The 20892-nt window shown below is 39.5% G+C and overlaps 1 protein-coding gene across 1 annotated transcript in view; it reads left to right on the top strand.

Moving 5' to 3' along the window:
* C7H11orf87 (chromosome 7 C11orf87 homolog) overlaps window positions 1–20892 on the top strand; it is a 103430-nt gene that overhangs the window by 56212 nt on the left and 26326 nt on the right. The gene's annotated exons all lie outside the window — the stretch shown is intronic.

Here is a 20892-nt window from a genome sequence, read left to right as displayed (position 1 = left end):
AGCCCAAGACCAACTGCGTAGGGAAGTCTACTCTACCCACAGTGAGAGGGGTAGAGGAGCGAATATTTTTTGACAAATAAAGCAAACTATCACAGCCTTCTTCATATGTTGAGTACCCCATGTAAATATCCTGGATCTGCCAAAAAGGACATTAAGCTTCAGCTTAAAAGCTGGGACTATATTTTGTTCATCATAACTGACAGACAGCTGGCCCCAAATTTGTTTATCTGTTGTTCTCACTGCATATTTTTACCCCCTGACAATATACCAAGAGATAGCCCAGCATTAGGTATGAAAGCTGTGGGAGCAGTTCTAAGATGGTCTGGATGAGAGTTGTTCCAAGAAGTATTATCAGTTTGGGGTGGACGGTCAATGAATATTTCCAAATTCCTAGCCATTTTGAGTCCTGTGGTTATACTATGGTTAATAACAATTGACAGGGGATAGTACCTTTATTTGGATCATATATTCCTGGTATATACATATATTACTGGTGTATTACATTTGGAAAAAAGAAACATTGAAAGACCAGACCCTGCTCAGAAATTTCCTGGAAGCCATCTGAGTCTACTCAAGGGCAAAAACTTGGTTCTCTGTTTTCATCTTTGTAAAGTAATTGCTAAGTATATGTGATCATAGCCTCCATTTACTCTTGGCAACAATAGCTTCATTTTTCTCTTTTTTTAATTCTGTCTCCTCTATGGTGCAGATTCCAAGTCTCTGCTTTAGACGAATCTTGAGTGGCTTAGTGCAAACTTGATGGACCCTGACACACTCAGGGCTTTCTCTTGCAGCTGCAGCGCTGATCAACATGTAGAATCCTTCCTTGAGTGATTTTTTTTTTTTAATAACTTATATTAAGCTTCAAGTGAACGTTTACAAATCCAATCAGTCTGTCACATATAAGTTTACATACATCTCACTCCCTACTCCCACTTGCTCTCCCCCTCTTGAGTCAGCCCTTTCAGTCTCTCCTTTCTTGACAATTTTGCCGGCTTCCCTCTCTCTCTATCCTCCCATCCCCCCTCCAGACAAGAGCTGCCAACACAATCTCAAGTGTCCACCTGATATAATTAGCTCACTCTTCATCAGTGTCTCTCTCCCACCCGCTGACCAGTCCCTTTCATTTCTGATGAGTTGTCTTCGGGGATGGTTCCTGTCCTGTGTCAACTGAAGGTCTGGGGAGCATGGCCGCCGGGGTTCCTCCAGTCTCAGTCAGACCATTAAGTTTGGTCTTTTTATGAGAATTTGGGGTCTGCATCCCACTGATCTCCTGCTCCCTCAGGGGTCCTCTGCTGTGCTCCCTGTCAGGGCAGTCATCGATTGTGGCCGGGCACCAACTAGTTCTTCTGGTCTCAGGATGATGTAGGTCTCTGGTTCATGTGGCCCTTTCTGTCTCTTGGGCTCTTAGTTGTCGTGTGGCCTTGGTGTTCTTCATTTTCCTTTGCTCCAGGTGGGTTGAGACCAATTGATGCATCTTAGATGGCCGCTTGTTAGCATTTAGGACCCCAGACGCCACATTTCAAAGTGGGATGCAGAATGATTTCATAATAGAATTATTTTGCCAATTGACTTAGAAGTCCCCGCAAACCATGTTCCCCAGACCCCCGCCCTTGATCCGCTGACCTTTGAAGCTTTCATTTTATCCCGGAAACTTCCTTGCTTTTGGTCCAGTCCAATTGAGCTGACCTTCCATGTATTGAGTATTGTCTTTCCCTTCACCTAAAGCAGTTCTTATCTACTGATTAATCAATAAAAAACCCTCTCCCACCCTCCCTCCCTCCCCCCCCTCGTAACCACAAAAGTATGTGTTCTTCTCAGTTTTTACTATTTCTCAAGATCTTATAATAGTGGTCTTATACAATATTTGTCCTTTTGCCTCTGACTCATTTCGCTCAGCATAATGCCTTCCAGGTTCCTCCATGTTATGAAATGTTTCAGAGATTCGTCACTGTTCTTTATCGATGTGTAGTATTCCATTGTGTGAATATACCACAATTTATTTACCCATTCATCCGTTGATGGACACCTTGGTTGCTTCCAACTTTTTGCTATTGTAAACAGAGCTGCAATAAACATGGGTGTGCATGTATCTGTTTGTATGAAGGCTCTTGTATCTCTAGGGTATATTCCCAGGAGTGGGATTTCTGGGTTGTATGGTAGTTCTATTTCTAACTGTTTAAGATAACACCAGATAGATTTCCAAAGTGGTTGTACCATTTTACATTCCCACCAGCAGTGTATGAGAGTTCCAATCTCTCCGCAGCCTCTCCAACATTTATTATTTTGTGTTTTTTGGATTAATGCCAGCCTTGCTGGTGTGAGATGGAATCTCATCGTAGTTTTAATTTGCATTTCTCTAATGGCTAATGATCGAGAGCATTTTCTCATGTATCTGTTGGCTGCCTGAATATCTTCTTTAGTGAAATGTGTGTTCATATCCTTTGCCCACTTCTTGATTGGGTTGTTTGTCTTTTTGTGGTTGAGTTTTGACAGAATCATGTAGATTTTAGAGATCAGGCGCTGGTCGGAGATGTCATAGCTGAAAATTCTTTCCCAATCTGTAGGTGGTCTTTTTACTCTTTTGGAGAAGTCTTTAGATGAGCATAGGTGTTTGATTTTTAGGAGCTCCCAGTTATCGGGTTTCTCTTCATCATTTTTGGTAATGTTTTGTATTCTGTTTATACCTTGTATTAGGGCTCCTAGGGTTGTCCCAATTTTTTCTTCCATGATCTTTATCGTTTTAGTCTTTATGTTTAGGTCTTTGATCCACTTGGAGTTAGTTTTTGTACATGGTGTGAGGTATGGGTCCTGTTTCATTTTTTTGCAAAGGGATATCCAGTTATGCCAGCACCATTTGTTAAAAAGGCTATCTTTTCCCCAGTTAATTGACACTGGTCCTTTGTCAAATATCAGCTGCTCATACGTGGATGGATCTATGTCTGGGTTCTCAATTCTGTTCCATTGGTCTATGTGTCTGTTGTTGTACCAATACCAGGCTGTTTTGACTACTGTGGCTTGTAATAGGTTCTGAAGTCAGGTAAGGTGAGGCCTCCCACTTTCTTCTTATTTTTCAGTAGTGCTTTGCTTATCCGGGGGTTCTTTCCCTTCCATATGAAATTGGTGATTTGTTTCTCTATCCCCTTAAAATATGACATTGGAATTTGGATTGGAAGTGCGTTAAATGTATAGATGGCTTTTGGTAGAATAGACATTTTTACTATGTTAAGTCTTCCTATCCATGAGCAGGGTATGTTTTTCCACTTAAGTATGTCCTTTTGAATTTCTTGTAGTAGAGCTTTGTAGTTTTCTTTGTATAGGTCTTTTACATCCCTGGTAAGATTTATTCCTAAGTATCTTATCTTCTTGGGGGCTACTGTGAATGGTATTGATTTGGTTATTTCCTCTTCGGTGTTCTTTTTGTTGATGTAGAGGAATCCAAGTGATTTTTGTATGTTTATTTTATAACCTGAGACTCTGCCAAACTCTTCTATTAGTTTCAGTAGTTTTCTGGAGGATTCCTTAGGGTTTTCTGTGTATAAGATCATGTCATCTGCAAATAGTGATAACTTTACTTCTTCCTTGCCAATCCGGATACCTTTTATTTCTTTGTCTAGCCTAATTGCCCTGGCTAAGACTTCCAACACGATGTTGAATAAGAGCGGTGATAAAGGGCATCCTTTTCTGGTTCCCGTTCTCAAGGGAAATGCTTTCAGGTTCTCTCCATTTAGAGTGATATTGGCTGTTGGCTTTGCATAGATGCCCTTTATTATGTTGAGGAATTTTCCTTCAATTCCTATTTTGGTAAGAGTTTTTATCATAAATGGGTGTTGGACTTTGTCAAATGCCTTTTCTGCATCAATTGATAAGATCATGTGGTTTTTGTCTTTTGTTTTATTTATGTGATGGATTACATTAATGGTTTTTCTGATATTAAACCAGCCTTGCATACCTGGTATAAATCCCACTTGATCAGGGTGAATTATTTTTTTGATGTGTTGTTGGATTCTATTGGCTAGAATTTGTTGAGGATTTTTGCATCAATGTTCATGAGGGATATAGGTCTATAATTTTCTTTTTTTGTAATGTCTTTACCTGGTTTTGGTATCAGGGAGATGGTGGCTTCATAGAATGAGTTGGGTAGTATTCCGTCATTTTCTATGCTTTGGAATACCTTTAGTAGTAGTGGTGTTAACTCTTCTCTGAAAGTTTGGTAGAACTCTGCAGTGAAGCCGTCCGGGCCAGGGCTTTTTTTGTTGGGAGTTTTTTGATTACCGTTTCAATCTCTTTTTTTGTTATGGGTCTATTTAGTTGTTCTACTTCTGAATGTGTTAGTTTAGGTAGGTAGTGTTTTTCCAGAAATTTATCCATTTCTTCTAGGTTTTCAAATTTGTTAGAGTACAATTTTTCATAATAATCTGAAATGATTCTTTTAATTTCATTTGGTTCTGTTGTGATGTGGTCCTTCTCATTTCTTATTCGGGTTATGTGTTTCCTTTCCTGTATTTCTTTAGTCAGTCTAGCCAATGGTTTATCAATTTTGTTAATTTTTTCAAAGAACCAGCTTTTGGCTTTGTTAATTCTTTCGATTGTTTTTCTGTTCTCTAATTCATTTAGTTCAGCTCTAATTTTTATTATTTGTTTTCTTCTGGTGCCTGATGGGTTCTTTTGTTGCTCACTTTCTATTTGTTCAAGTTGTAGGGACAGTTCTCTGATTTTGGCTCTTTCTTCTTTTTGTATGTGTGCATTTATCGATATAAATTGGCCTGTGAGCACTGCTTTTGCTGTGTCCCAGAGGTTTTGATAGGAAGTATTTTCATTCTCGTTGCTTTCTATGAATTTCCTTATTCCCTCCTTAATGTCTTCTATAACCCAGTCTTTTTTCAGAAGGGTGTTGTTCATTTTCCAAGTATTTGATTTCTTTTCCCTAGTTTTTCTGTTATTGATCTCTAGTTTTATTGCCTTGTGGTCTGAGAAGATGCTTTGTAATATTTCGATGTTTTGGACTCTGCAAAGGTTTGTTTTATGACCTAATATGTGGTCTATTCTAGAGAATGTTCCATGTGCGCTAGAAAAAAAGTATACTTTGCAGCAGTTGGGTGGAGAGTTCTGTATAAGTCAATGAGGTCAAGTTGGTTGATTGTTGTAATTAGATCTTCCGTGTCTCTGTTGAGCTTCTTACTGGATGTCCTGTCCTTCTCCGAAAGTGGTGTGTTGAAGTCTCCTACTATAATTGTGGAGGTATCTATCTCGCTTTTCAATTCTATTAAAATTTGATTTATGTATCTTGCAGCCCTGTCATTGGGTGCGTAAATATTTAATATGGTTATGTCTTCCTGATCAATTGTCCCTTTTATCATTATATAGTGTCCTTCTTTATTCTTTGTGGTGGATTTAAGTCTAAAGTCTATTTTGTCAGAAATTAATATTGCTACTCCTCTTCTTTTTTGCTTATTGTTTGCTTGATATACTTTTTTCCATCCTTTGAGTTTTAGTTTGTTTGTGTCTCTAAGTCTAAGGTGTGTCTCTTGTAGGCAGCATATAGATGAATCGTGTTTCTTTATCCAGTCTGTGACTCTCTGTCTCTTTATTGGTGCATTTAGTCCATTTACATTCAGGGTAATTATAGATAAATAAGTTTTTAGTGCTGTCATTTTGATGCCTTTTTATGTGTGTTGTTGACAATTTCATTTTTCCACATACTTTTTTGTGCTGAGGCGTTTTTCTTAGTAAATTGTGAGATCCTCATTTTCATAGTGCTTGACTTTATGTTAGTTGAGTCGTTATGTTTTTCTTGGTTTTTATCTTGAGTTATAGAGTTGTTATACATTTTTGTGGTTACCTTATTATTTACCCCAATTTTTCTAAGTAAAAACCTAACTTGTATTGTTCTATATCGCCTTGTATCACTCTCCATATGGCAGTTCAATGCCTCCTGTATTTAGTCCCTCTTTTTGATTATTGTGATCTTTTACCTATTGACTTCCATGATTCCCTGTTATGTGTATTTTTTTTTTAAATTAATCTTAATTTGTTTTTGTGATTTCCCTATTTGAGTTGATATCAGGACGTTCTGTTTTGTGACCTTGTGTTGTGCTGATATCTGATATTATTAGTTCTCTGACCAAACAATATCCTTTAGTATTTCTTGTAGCTTTGGTTTGGTTTTTGCAAATTCTCTAAACTTGTGTTTGTCTGTAAATATCTTAATTTCGCCTTCATATTTCAGAGAGAGTTTTGCTGGATATATGATCCTTGGCTGGCAGTTTTTCTCCTTCAGTGTTCTGTATATGTCGCCCCATTCCCTTCTTGCCTGCATGGTTTCTGCTGAGTAGTCAGAACATATTCTTACTGATTCTCCCTTGAAGGAAACCTTTCTTTTCTCCCTGGCTGCTTTTAAAATTTTCTGTTTATCTTTGGTTTTGGTGAGTTTGATGATAATATGTCTTGGTGTTTTTCTTTTTGGATGAATCTTAAATGGGGTTCGATGAGCATCTTGGATAGATATCCTTTCGTCTTTCATAATGTCAGGGAAGTTTTCTGTCAGGAGTTCTTCAACTATTTTCTCTGTGTTTTTTGTCCCCCCTCCCTGTTCTGGGACTCCAATCACCCGCAGGTTATCCTTCTTGATAGAATCCCACATAATTCTTAGGGTTTCTTCATTTTTTTTAATTCTTTTATCTGATTTTTTTTCAGCTATATTGGTGTTGATTCCCTGGTCCTCCAGATGTCCCAGTCTGCATTCTAATTGCTCGAGTCTGCTCCTCTGACTTCCTAGTGCGTTGTCTAATTCTGTTATTTTATTGTTAATCTTTTGGATTTCTACATGCTGTCTCTCTATGGATTCTTGCAACTTATTAATTTTTCCACTATGTTCTTGAATAATCTTTTTGAGTTCTTCAACAGTTTTATCAGTGTGTTCCTTGGCTTTTTCTGCAGTTATCCTAATTTCATTTGTGATATCATTAAGCATTCTGTAAATTAGTTTTTTATATTCTGTATCTGATAATTCCAAGATTGTATCTTCATTTGGGAAAGATTTTGATTCTTTTGTTTGGGGGGTTGGAGAAGCTGTCATGGTCTGCTTCTTTAAGTGGTTTGATATGGATTGTTGTCTCCGAGCCATCACTGGGAAACTAGTTTTTCCAGAAAATCCGCTAAAAAAAAATGCAGTCAGATCCCTATCAGAGTTCTCCCTCTGGCTCAGGCTATTCAGATGTTAATGAAGCCGCCTGGGCAGGGTGGGGGAGGGAACAGAGAGATAGGAGAGTAGCACCTCAGAATATAGCCAGAGTTGCTTGTCTTGCTTGGAATGACTATTATATCTGAGACTCCCGCGGGGTGCGTCGCCTATGTGTGCTTGCTGTGTGGAGATTGCCCGGGGGGGGGGTCTGGCCCGCTGGAGTCACGGTCAGATCCTCCGCTTCCAGCCCCACGCCCAGCGTCAAGGCTCCCCTACTGGGACGGTGCACTCTCGACTCCAAAATCAGTCCCTGCCTCCCGGGGACTTCTCGTCCCTCCAGCCACGTGGTCGTGCCGCCCCTGAGAACCAGTTGGGCGTCCTCCCGGGGTTAGTTCAGATGGGTGGAGCAGGTCCCCGTGCTTGTGCCGTGACCGAGTGTTCCGGCTGGGACGCTGTTCTCCCCACTCCAATACCAGTCGCTGCCTCCCGGGGACTTCTCCTACCGGCTGCGTTCCACGCTGCCCACGTGACCCGGCTGGTCCCCTTCCTGGGGTTAGTTCAGGGGGGTGGAGCAACTCTCCGTGTTTATGCCGTACCTGTGTCCAGTCCAAATCCCTGCGGGACAGTTCCCCGGCTCGGACGCTGCTCTTTCTGCTCCAAGACCAGTCACTGCCTCCCGGGGACTTCTCCTACCGGCAGTGTCCCACGCCGCCTGTGGAACTGGCTGGTCCCCCTCCCGGGGTAAGTTCAGGGGTGTGGAGCCGCTCTCTGTGCTTGTGCCGTACCTGACTGGTACGCTGGCTCCAGGCTCTGGAAACAATCGCTGCTTCCCCGTATTAGTTCATTCTCCGTCTCTAAATCTGTGTTTGTTGTTCAGGGTTCGTAGATTGTTATGTATGTGATCGATTCGCTTGTTTTTCCGTGTCTTTGTTGTAAGAGGGATCCGAGGTAGCGTCTGCCTAGTCCGCCATCTTGGCTCCGCCTCCCCTTGAGTGATTTTTGAGAAGGTAGTAGGGACTACAAAAGAATTCACAGGTGAGAGGTGATAGAACTGTCTTAGTTTCCTAGAGATCCCATAACAAAATACCACAAAGTGAGTGGCTCTAAGGAACAGATATTTTTCTCACAGTTCTGGAGCCTTAAAGTCTAAATGAGGGTCTCAGCTGTGTTAATTCCTTCTTTGGGCCTTTCCCAGTTTCTGGTGGCTGCTGCAATCCTTGATATTGCTTTGCTGCTTATACATACATCAGTCTCCTTCATCACATGGTGTCTGTGTGTGCGTATGTGATGGTTAATGTTATGTGTCAACTTGGCGAGGCTATGATTCTCAGTGTTTTGGCAAATACTGGACTGGTTGCTCTTCCATAATGTAATATAATGTAATTCACTTCTATGATGTGATTAGTTAATTAGTCGGAAGGGGAGTTTCCTTGGGATGTGGCCTGCCTTCAATATAAAATGGATGTTCTAGAAAGGCTCGCTTTCTCTCGATCCTGTACTCTTCTTGTCACCTGACCTCTGGTTCCTGGGATGTAAGCCTGCAGAAGTCTCTAGCTTGTTGCCTGATCTGCGGATTTTGGATTCGCCTGGCCCAACAATCCCATGAGCCAGCAGAGGTGTCTAACCTGCCACCTGACCTACAGATTTGAGACTTGCCAGCCCCTACAACTGCTTGAATCATTTTCTTGGGTAAATCACTCCTGAGGTTCACCCTTTAGCCAAGGATTAGACATGTCCATAAAACAAAATGAGACTAAAGGGGCACACCAGCCCAGTGGCAAGGACGAGAAGGAAGGAGGGGACAGGAAAGGTAATAGGGAACCCAAGGATGAGAAGGGGAGAGTATTGACATGGCGTGAGATTGGTAACCCATGTCACAAGACAATATGTATACCAACTGTTTAATCAGAAGCTAGTTTGTTCTGTAAACTTTCATCTAAAGTACAATTAAAAAAAAAAGCTAAATATTTTCCCTGTTTAAAAAAAAAAAAAAAGAAAGGATTAGGTTTAGGACCCACACTACTCCACCTTTCCTTCCACACACAATCACATTCTCAGGTACAAGGGTTAGGACTTGAGCAATTCAATTCATACAAGAAAGAAAATGGGTTTGAAGGTAAGACAGACAGACCTGAGCTTGAATCACAACGTTGCCACTTCCTTCTCTGTAAACTTGAACCAATTACTTAATAATTTAAACTTCGGTTCCCATATCTGAAAAAATAAGAATATTCTCTTTAGTAATTGATTCAAAACTCAAAAAATATTTATGGAATGTTTACAGTATAGTTGGAAGAGTAGCTACAAGGATCAAGTGAAATAATGCATATTTTTATGTAATACACCATGCCTAGTGAATATGAGGTGCTTATTGCTCACCTTCCACCACTCATCTGTCAGTTTGTCACACTGTGGTGGCTTGCATGTTGCTGTGATCCTGGAAGCCACATGCCAATGGTATTTCAGATACCAACAGGATCTCCCATGGTGGACAGGTTTCAGTGGAGCTCCCAGACAAAGACAGACTAGGAAGTATGACCTGGTAGTCTACTTCTAGAAAAAATGGTCAGGGGAAACCTTATGGATAGTAGCAGAACATTATCTGATATAGTGCTGGAATATGAGCCCCTCAAGCTGGAAGGCACTTGAAATGCAACTGGGGAAGAGCTGCCTCCTCAAAGACAGTTGACCTTAATGACAAGGATGGAGTAAAGCTTTCAGTACCTTCATTTGCTGATGTGGCACAACTCAAAATGAGAAGAAACAGCTGCAAACATCAAGTAATAATTGGAACTTGAAATGTAAAAAAAAAGAAATAGAGGTATGAATTTAGGAAAATTGGAAGTCATCCAAAATGAAATGGAACTCATAAAGATCGATACCCTAGGCATTAGCGAGCTGAAATGGACTGCTACTGGCCATTTTGAATGCGAAAATCAGATGGTATACTATGACAACTTGAAGAGAAATGGTGTCACATTCATCATCAAAAAAAAAAAAAAAAATTCAACACCTATCCTGAAGTACATTGCTGTCAGTGATAGGAAATTGACAGGAATCGATGGAATACCAATTGAGATGTTTCAACAAATGGATGAAGTGCTGGAAGTGCTCACTTGTCTATGCCAAGAAATTTGGAAGACAGCTACCTGGCCAAATGACTGGAAGAGATCCATATTCAAGCCTATTCCAAAGAAAGGTGATCAAACTGAATGCAGAAATTATTGAACGGTATCATTAATATCATGCACAAGTAAAATTTTACTGAAGATCTTTCAAAAGTGGCTGTAGCAGTATATCGACAGGGAACTGCGAGAAATTCAAGCTGGATTCAGAAGTAGATATGGAACCAGGAATATCATTTCTGATGTCAGATAGATGCTGGCTGAGAGCAGAGAATACCAGAAGAATGTTTACCTGTGCTTTAATGACTATGCAAAGGCATTCAACTGTGTAGATCATAACACATAATGGGTAACACTACCAAGAATGGGAATTTGAGAACATTTAACTGTGCTCACGTGGAACCTGTACATAGAGCAAAGGCAGTCATTCGAATAGAACAAGGGGATACTGTATGGTTTAAAATCAGGAAAGGTGTGCGTTAGGGTTGTATCCTTTCACCATACCTATTCAAGTCATGCTGAGCAAATAATCCAATAAACTGGACTATATGAAGAAGAACAGGGCAACAGGATTACAGGAACACTTATTAACAACCTGCATTATGCAGATGAAACAACTTTGCTTGCTGAAATTGAAGAGGCTAGGAAGCTCTTACTGATGAAGATCAAAGACCACAGTCTTCAGTATGGATTACACCTCAACATAAAGAAAACAAAAATCCTCACAACTGGACCAATAAGCAACATCATGATAAACAGAGAAGAGATTGAATTTGTCAAGGATTTCATGGGCCAAATCTGCTGCAAAAGACCTCTTTAAAGTGTTAAAAAGCAAAGATGTCACCTTGAACACTAAGGTGTGCCTGACCCAAGCCATGATGTTTTCAATCATATCATATGCATATGAAAGCTGGACAATGAATAAGGAAGACAGAAGAAGAATTGATGCCTTTGAATTATGGTATTGGTGAAGAATATTGTATATACCGTGAACTGTCGAAAGAACCAACAAATCTGTCTTGGAAGAAGTACAGCCAGAATGGTCCTTAGAAGCAAGAATGGTGAGACTACGTCTCACATACTTTGGATATGTTATCAGGAGGGACCAGTCTCTGAAGAAGAGCACCACGCTTGGTAAAGTAGAAGGTCAGCGATAAAGAGGAAGACCCTCAATAAAATAGATTGACACAGTGGCTGCAACAATGGGCTCAAGCGTAAAAATGATTGTGAGGATGGCACAGGACTGGGCAGTGTTTCTTTTTTTGTACATAGGATCACTATAAATTGAAAGCTACTTGATAGCACCTAACAACAACACAAGGAAGATCAGTTAATCCAGCTATTATTCAAATTTACCTGCCAGCCACTAATGCCAAAAATGAAGAAACTGAACATTTTTACCAACTTCTGCAGCCTGAAATTGATCAAACATGCCACCAAATGCATTGATAATCACTGGTGACTGGAATGCAAATGTTGGAAACAAAGAAGGGTTGGTAGTTGGAAAATTAGGCCTTGGTGCTCATGTCAGAGATCACATGATAGAATTTTGTGAGACCAATGACTTATATATTGGAAATACCTTTTTAAAACAACATAAACGGTGACTACCTCACTGGATGGAATACACAGGAGTCAAATTAACTACATCTGTGGGAAGAGATGATGAAGGAGGTCAATATCATCAGTCGGAACAAGGCCAGGGGAACTGTGGAACAGACCATCAATTGCTCAGCTGAGAAAAATTAAAATAAGTCCGTGGGAGCCAAATTATAACCTTGAGTATATCCCACGTGCATTTAGAGACCTTCTTAAGAATAGATTTGATGCATTGAACACAAATGACTGAATACCAGATGATTTGTGGGATGACATCAAGGACATCATATATAAACAAAGCAAAAGGTCATTAAAAAGACAGGAAAGAAAGAAAAGACCAAAATGGATGCCAGAAGAGACTCTGAAACTTGCTTTTGACCATAGAGTAGCAAAAGCGAGTGGAAGAAATGATAACAGAAGATTTCAATGGGTGGCTCAAGGAGACAAAGTATTACAATGAAATGTGCAAAGATTTGGAGTTAGGAAACCCAAAGGGAAGAACACACTCAGCATTTCTCAAGCTCAAAGAACTGAAGAAAAAAATTCAAGCCTGGAGTTGCAATATTGAAAGATTCTGTACGAAATATTGAACAATGCAGGAAGCATCAAAAGAAGATGGAAGGATATACAGCCACTGTACCAAAAAGAATTGGTCGACATTCAGCCATTTCAGGAGGTAACATGTAATTAAGAATCAATAGTACTTGACGGAAAACCAATTGAGATTCTTCAAAAAACGGATGCAGTACTGGAGGTGCTCACTGGCCTATGCCAAAAAATTTGGAAGACAGCTCCCTGGCCAGCTGATTGGAAGAGGTCCTTATAAGTGCCCATTCTAAAGAAAGATAATGCAACAGAATGTGGGAATTATTGGACAATATCATTAATATCACATGCAAGTAAAACTTTACAGAACATCATTCAAAAGTGGTTGCCACAGCACATCCACAGAGAGCTGCCAGAAATTCAAGCTGGATTTAGAAGAGGATGTGGAACAAGGAATATCATTGCTGATGTCAGATGGATCTTGGCTGGAAGCAGAGAATACCAAAAAGGTATTTACCTATATTTTATTGACTATGCAAAGGCATTCGACTGTGTGGATCATAAAAAATTATGGATGATATTGGAAGAATGAGAATTCCAGAACGTTTAATTGTGCTCATGTGGAACCTGTACATAGACCAAGAGGCAGTTGTTTGAATAAAATAAGGAGATACTGCATGGTTTAAAATCAGGAAAGGTGTCCATCAGGGATGTATCACTTACCATACTTAGTCTATACGCTAAGCAACTATTCTGAGAAGCTGGGCTATACGAAGAAGAACGGGGCATCGGGATTGGAGAAGACTCATGAATAACCTGCGATATGCAGATGACACAACCTTCTTGCTGAAAGTGAAGAGGAATTGAAGCACTTACTGATGAAGATCAAAGACTACAGCCTTCCTTATGGATTGCACCTCAATGTACACAAAGCAAAAATCCTCAGTACTGGACCAATAAGCAACATCATGATAAATGGAGAAGAGATTGAAGTTGTCAAGGATGTCTCGGAAGAAGTACAGCCAGAATGCTCCTGAGATGCAAGGTTGTCCGGACTCCCTCTCCTGTACTTTGGACATGTTTTTAGGAGGGGGGACCATTCCCTGAAGAAAAGCATCATGCTTGGTAAGGTAGATAGAGGGTCAGTGAAAAAAAGGAAGAACCGCAATGAGATGGATTGACACAGTGGCTGCAACAATGGGCTCAAGCATAGCAATGACTGTGAAGGTTGGTGAAGGACAGGGCAGTGTTTTGTTCTGTTGTACATAAGATCTCTATGAGTCGAAACTGACTCGATGGCACCTAACAACATTGCTGACTTTTTTTTTTTTGTCTTCAATCTCTTTTTTATTTTTATAATTTTTATTGTGCTTTAAGTGAAAGTTTACAGATCAAGTCAGTCTCTCACACAAAAACCCATATATGCCTTGCTACACACTCCCAATTACTCTCCCCCTAATGAGACAGCCTGCTCTCTCCCTCCACTCTCTCTTTTTGTGTCCATATCGCCAGCTTCTAACTCCCTCCACCCTCTCATCTCCCCTCCAGGCAGGAGATGCCAACATAGTCTCAAGTGTCCACCTGATCCAAGAAGCTCACTCCTCACCAGCATCCCTTTCCAACCCATTGTCTAGTCCAATCCATGTCTGAAGAGTTGGCTTCAGGAATGGTTCCTGTCCTAGGCCAACAGAAGGTCTGGGGGCCATGACCACTGGGGTCCTTCCAGTCTCAGTCAGACCATTAAGTGTGGTCTTAGGAGAATTTGAGGTCTGCATCCCACTGCTCTCCTGCTCCCTCAGGGGTTCTCTGTTGTGTTCCCTGTCAGGGCAGTCATCGGTTGTAGCCAGGTACCATCTAGCTCTTCTGGTCTCAGGATGATGAAGTCTCTGGTTCATGTGGCCCTTTCTGTCTCTTGGGCTTGTAAACACCTTGTGTCCTTGGTGTTCTTCATTCTTTTTTGATCCAGGTGGGTTGAGACCAATTGATGCATCTTAGATGGCTGCTTGTTAGCATTTAAGGCCCCAGACGCCACTATTCAAAGTGGGACGCAGAATGTTTTCTTAATAGAATTTATTTTGCCAATTGACTTAGATGTCCCCTAAAACTATGGTCCCCAAACCCCTGTGCCTGCTACACTGGCGTTTGAAGCATTCAGTTTATTCCGGAACCTTCTTTGCTTTTGGTTTAGTCCAGTTGTGCTGACATCCCCTATATTGTGTGTTGTCTTTCCCTTCACCTAAAGTAGTTCTTATCTACTATCTAATTAGTGAATACCCCCTCCCACCTCCCCTCCCTCCCCCCTCTTGTAACCACTATAGAATGTTTTCTTCTGAGTTTAAACTATTTCTCAAGTTCCTATAATAGTGGTCTTATATAATATTTGTCCTTTTGCAACTGACTCATTTCACTCAGCATAATGCCTTCCAGGTTCCTCCATGTTATGAAATGTTTCACAGATTCCTCACTGTTCTTTATCGATGCAAAGTATTCCATTCTGTGAATATACCATAATTTATTTATCCATTCATCTGTTGATGAGCACCTTGGTTGCTTCCATGTTTTTGCTATTGTAAACAGTGCTGCAATAAACATAAAAACAAAAACCCACTGCTGTCGAGTTGATTCCGACCCGTATCGACCCTATAGGACAGAGTAGCACTGCCCCATAGAGCGCAATAAACATGGATGTGCATATATCTGTTCGTGTAAAGGCTCTTATTTCTCTAGGATATATTCCAAGGAGTGGGATTGCTGAATCGAATGGTAGTTCTATTTCTAGCTTTCTAAGGAAGCGCCAAATGGATTTCCAAAGTGGTTCTACCATTTTACGTTCCCACCAGCAGTGTATAAGTGTTCCAATCTCTCCACAGCCTCTCCAGCATTTATTATTTTGTGTTTTTTTGGATTAATGCCAGCCTTGTTGGAGTGAGATGAAATCTCATTGTAGTTTTGATCTGCATTTCTCTAAAGGCTAATGATCGTGAACATCTCCTCATATATCTGTTAGCTACCTGAATGTCTTCTTTAGTGAAGTGTCTATTCATATCTTTTGCCCATTTTTCAATGGGGTTATTTGTCTTTTTGTAGTTGAGTTTTTGCAGTATCATGTAGATTTTAGAGATCAGGCACTGATCAGAAATGTCATAGCTAAAAACTTTTTCCCAGTCTGTAGGTAATCTTTTTACTCTTTTGGTGAAGTCTTTGGATGAGCATAGGTGTTTGATTTTTAGGAGCTCCCAGTTATCCAGTTTTTCTTCTGCATTCTTAGTAATGTTTTGTATGCTGTTTATGCCATGTATTAGGGCTCCTAAAGTCCCTATATTTTTCCTGATCTTTATCATCTTAGATTTTATATTTAGATCTTTGATCCATTTTGAGTTAGTATTTGTGCATGGAGTGAGGTATCATAGGTTTTGTTTCATTTTTTTGCAGATGGATGTCCAGTTATGCCAGCACCATTTGTTAAAAAGACTGTCTTTTCCCCATTTAACTGTTTTGGGGCCTTTGTCAAATATCAACTACTCACATGTGGGTGGATTTATGTCTGGATTCTCAGTTCTGTTCCATTGGTCCCGGTATCTGTTGTTGTACCAGTAGCAGGCTGTTTTGACTACTGTGGTGGTATAATAGGTTCTAAAATCAGGTAAAGTAAGGCCTCCCACCTTGTTCTTCTTTTTCAGTGATGCCTTATTTCTCCGGGGCCTCTTTCCCTTCCATATGAAGTTGGTGATTTGTTTCTCCACCTCATTAAAGAATGTCATTGGGATTTTGATCAGAATTGCATTAAATGTATAGATCACTTTGGGTAGAGCAGACATTTTTATAATGTTACGTCTTCCTATCCATGAGCAAGGTATGCTTTTCCACTTACGTAGGTCTCTTTTGGTTTCTTGCAGGAGTGTACTATAGTTTTCTTTGTATAAGTCTTTTACATCTCTGGTAAGATTTATTCTTAAGTATTTTATCTTCTTGAAGGCTACAGTAAATGGCACTGATTTCGTGATTTCCTCTTCAATGTTCTTTTTGTTGGTGTAGAGGAATCCAACTGATTTTTGTATATTGTATCCTGATACTCTGCTGAACTCTTCTATTAGTTTCAGTAGTTTTCTGGAGGATTCCTTAGGGTTTTCTGTGTATAAGATCATGTCATCTGGAAATAGAGATAATTTCACTTCTTCCTTGCCAATCTGGATGCGCTTTATCTTTATCTAGCCTAATTGCTCTGGCTAGGACCTCCAACACAATGCTGAATAAGAGCGGTAATAAAGGGCATCCTTGTCTGGTTCCCGATCTCAATGGGAATGCTCTCAGGCTCTCTCCATTTAGGGTGATGTTGGCTATTAGCTTTTTATAAATGCCCTTTATTATGTTAAGGAATTTTCCTTCTATTCCTATTTTGCTGAGAGTTTTTATCGTGAATGGGCTTTGAACTTTGTCAAATGCCTTTTCTGCATCAGTTGATAAAATCATGTGATTCTTGTCTTTTATTTATGTGGTGGATTACGTTAATTGTTTTTCTAATGTTGAACCATCACTGCATACCTAGTATGAATCCCACTTGGTTATGGTGAATTATTTTTTGATATGTTTTTGAATTCTATTGGCTAGAATTTTGTTGAGGATTTTTGCATCTACGTTCATGAGGGGTATAGATCTATAATTTTCTTTTTTTGTGTTTTTACCTGGTTTTGGTATCAGGGATATGGTGGCTTCATAGAATGAGTTTGGTAGTATTCCGTCCTTTTCTATGCTCTGAAATACCTTTAGTAGTAGTGGTGTTAACTCTTCTCTGAATGTTTGGTAGAACTCTGCAGTGAAGCCGTCAGGGCCTGGGCTTTTTTTGTTGGGATTTTTTTTTTTTATTATTATTACCTTTTCAATCTTTTCTTTTTCATGGGTCTATTTAGTTGTTGCACCTCTGTTTGTGTTAGTTTAGGTAGGTAGTGTGTTTCTAGGAATTCGTCCATTTCTTTTAGGTTTTCAAATTTGGTAGAGGACAATTTTTCATAGTAAATTGATTTGATTCTTTTAATTTCAGTTGGTTCTGTTGTAATATCTCCCCTCTCATTTCTTCTTCAGGCTATATGCTTCCTCTCCTGTTTTTCTTTTGTCAGTTTTGCCAGTGCTTTATCAATTTTGTTGATTTTTTCAAAAACCAGCCTTTGGTCTTGTTAATTCTTTGAATTGTTTTTCTGTTTTCTATTTCATTTAGTTCAGCTCTAATTTTTATTATTTGTTTTCTTCTGGTGCCTGTGGCTTTCTTTTGTTTTTCTCTATTTGTTCAAGTTGTAGGGATAATTCTTTGATTTTGGCCCTTTCTTCTTTTTGTATGTGTGCATTTATTGATATAAATTGACCTCTGGGCACCACTTTTGCTGTGTCCCAAAGGTTCTGATAGGAAGTGTTTTCATTCTCATTGGATTCTATGAATTTCTTTATTCCATCCTTAAAGCCTCCTATACTCCAGTCTTTTTTGACCAGGGTATTGTTCAGTTTCCAAGTGTTTGATTTCTTTTTTGCATTTCCTGTTATTGAATTCTACTTTTATGGCCTTATGGTCAGAGAAGGCGCTTTGTAATATTTCAATGTTTTGGATTCTGCTCAGGCTTGCTTTATGACCTAGTATGTGGTCTATTCTAGAGAATGTTCCATGTACACTAGAAAAGAAAGTATACTTGGTTGCTCTTGGGTGGAGTGTTCTGTATATTTCTGTGAGGTCAAATTACTTGATTGTGGGATTTAGATCTTCCATGTTTTTATTGAGCTTCTATCTGGATGTCCTGTCCTTCACCAAAAGTGGTGTGTTGAAGCCTCATACTATTATTTTGGAGCTGTCTATCTCACTTTTCAACGCTGATAGAGTTTGTTTTATGTATCTTGCAGCCCTGTCATTGGGTGCATAAATATTTAATATGGTTATATCTTCTTGGTGTATTGTCCGTTTAATCATTATATAGTGCACTTCTTTATCCTTTCTGCTGGATTTACCTGTAAAGTCTATTTTGTCAGAAATTGATATTGCCACTCCTGCTCTTTTTTGATTGTTGTTTGCTTGATATATTTTTTTCCATCCTTTGAATTTTAGTTTGTTTCTGTCTGTAAGTCTAAGGTGTGTCTCTTGTAGGCAGCGTATAGACGGATCTTGTTTTTTAATCCATTCTGCCACATTCTCTCTCTTTATTGGTGCATTTAGTCTATTTACGTTCAGTGTAATTATGGATAGGTATGAATTCAGTGCTGTCATTTTGATGTCTTTTTTTGTGTGTTGTTGACAGTTTCATTTTCCCCACTTAATATTATGTGCTGAGTAGATTATCTTTATATATTGTCCTTTCCTCATATTTGTTGTTGTTGATTTTGTTTCTGCTGAGTCTCTATTTTTTTCTTGTATTTTATTTTGATGAGTAGGATAGTTTGTCTCCTTTGTGATTACCTTACTATTTACCCTCATTTTTCTAAATTTAAACCTAACTTTTATTTTTTTGTATCACCGTATCTTCCTCTCCATATGGAAGATGTATGAATACATTTCTTAGTCCCTCTTTATTATTTTAATGTTGTCTTCTTTCATATAATAACATCGCTGTTACCCTGTTTTGAGCTTTTGTTTTGTTTTGTTTTTTTAATAATCTTGCTCTGTTTTTATGGATTTCCCTTTCTGGGTTGACTTCTGGTTGCTCTGCCCAGTGTTCTAGTCTTGGGTCGATACCTGATATTATTGATTTTCTAACCAAAGAACTCCCTTTAGTATTTCTTGTAGTTTTGGTTTGGCTTTTATGTATTCCCTAAACTTGTGTTTATCTCAAAATGTCTTAATTTCACCTTCATATTTAAGAGACAGTTTTGCTGGATATATGATTGTTGGCAGGCAGTTTTTTTCCTTCAACTTCTTCAATTTGTCATCCCATTGCTTTCTTGCCTGCATGGTTTCTGCCAAGTAGTCCGAGCTTATTCTTATTGACTCTCCTTTGTAGGTGACTTTTCGTTTATCCCTTGCTGCTCTTATAATTCTGTCTTTATCTTTGGTTTTGGCAAGTTTGATTATAATATGGCTTGGTAACTTTCTTTTAAAATCTACCTTATATGGAGTTCGATGAGCACCTTGGATAGATATCTTCTTATCTTTCACAATATCAGGAAAGTTTTCTGCCGACGAATCTTCAACAATTCTTTCTGTATTGTCTGTTACCCCTCCCTGTTCTGGTACTCCAATCACTTTCAGGTTGTTTCTCTTGATAGAGTCCCACATGATTCTTAAGTTTTCTTCATTTTTTTAAAATTCTTTTATCTGATTTTTCTTCAAATATATTAGTGCCAAGTGATTTATCTTCAAGTTCAGAAATTCTAGCTTCTACTTGCTCAATTCTGCTCCTCTGACTTTCTACTGAGTTTTCTACTTCTGTAGTTTTATTGTTAATCTTCTGAATTTCTGATTGCTGTCTGTCTATGGATTTTTTCAGCTTATTAAGCTTTTCATTATGCTCCTGAATAATCTTTCTAATTTCTTCAATTGTTTTATCTGTGTGTTCCTTGGCTTGTTCTTTGTATTGCCTCATTTCCTTCCTGATGTCTTGAAGGGTTCTGTATATTCAACTTTTGTATTCTGGCTTTGGTAATTCCAGGAATGCACTTTCATCTAGAATATCCCTGGATTCTTTGTTTTGAGAGCCTGTTGAGATGATCATGGTCTGTTTCTTTATGTGACTTGATATTGACTGTTGTCTCCGAGCCATCTATAAGTTAATGTATTAGTTTATGTTTGCTTACTGTGTCATTGCTTCTTGCCTTGTTTTGGTTTGCTATACCCCTATGGGTTCCTTTAGTGAGATAGCTTGGTTATTTTCACCTTTGGAGTTCTAACGTCCTGTCCCTAGATGGCTAGAGCTGTTATCCAGTATATCAGTCTCGGAGTCCATTCAGTTTTCTTGTATGAATTCAGCTCAGGTTTCCAGGTAGCTGATCATCTAGTGTGTAGTACAGGCTCTGTCCTACAGTCTGAGAGGGGCAGGGGTGATTGTCATATATACCGGTATCTGATTGCAGCAGGGGGTCAAGCTCTGAACAAGGCGGGGGCTGAGAAGCTACCCCCAAGTGTCTGTGAGGAAAGCACATATCTGTTTCTAGAGCATGTAGGTGGGTGGGTTCTGCAGACGGACCATGGGCATCCAAAGTTTTTGGTTGTAAGGACTGGGACGTACCAGTTATCTTTAGACCCCTGTCGTGGGTGGCTGGGTGACCTGAATGGAGGTGCCAGTCCTTAGGTCCCTGATGTGGGTAGGTGAGGACCTTGTTTAACAGGCAAAGCAATGTCAATCATGAAATACCCACCTCTCCACCTCACAGCTGAAACGGTTGGAGTCTGCCAACAAGGGCCTATTCTCCTGAAATAGGCCCACACGGGTCCATGGAGAAGGGAAAGTTGCTCAAAGTCCATGGATG

This window comes from Elephas maximus, chromosome 7 (genome assembly GCF_024166365.1).
Source record: "Elephas maximus indicus isolate mEleMax1 chromosome 7, mEleMax1 primary haplotype, whole genome shotgun sequence".
NCBI lineage: Eukaryota > Metazoa > Chordata > Mammalia > Proboscidea > Elephantidae > Elephas > Elephas maximus.
This window is presented reverse-complemented; position numbering and strand designations above follow the sequence as displayed.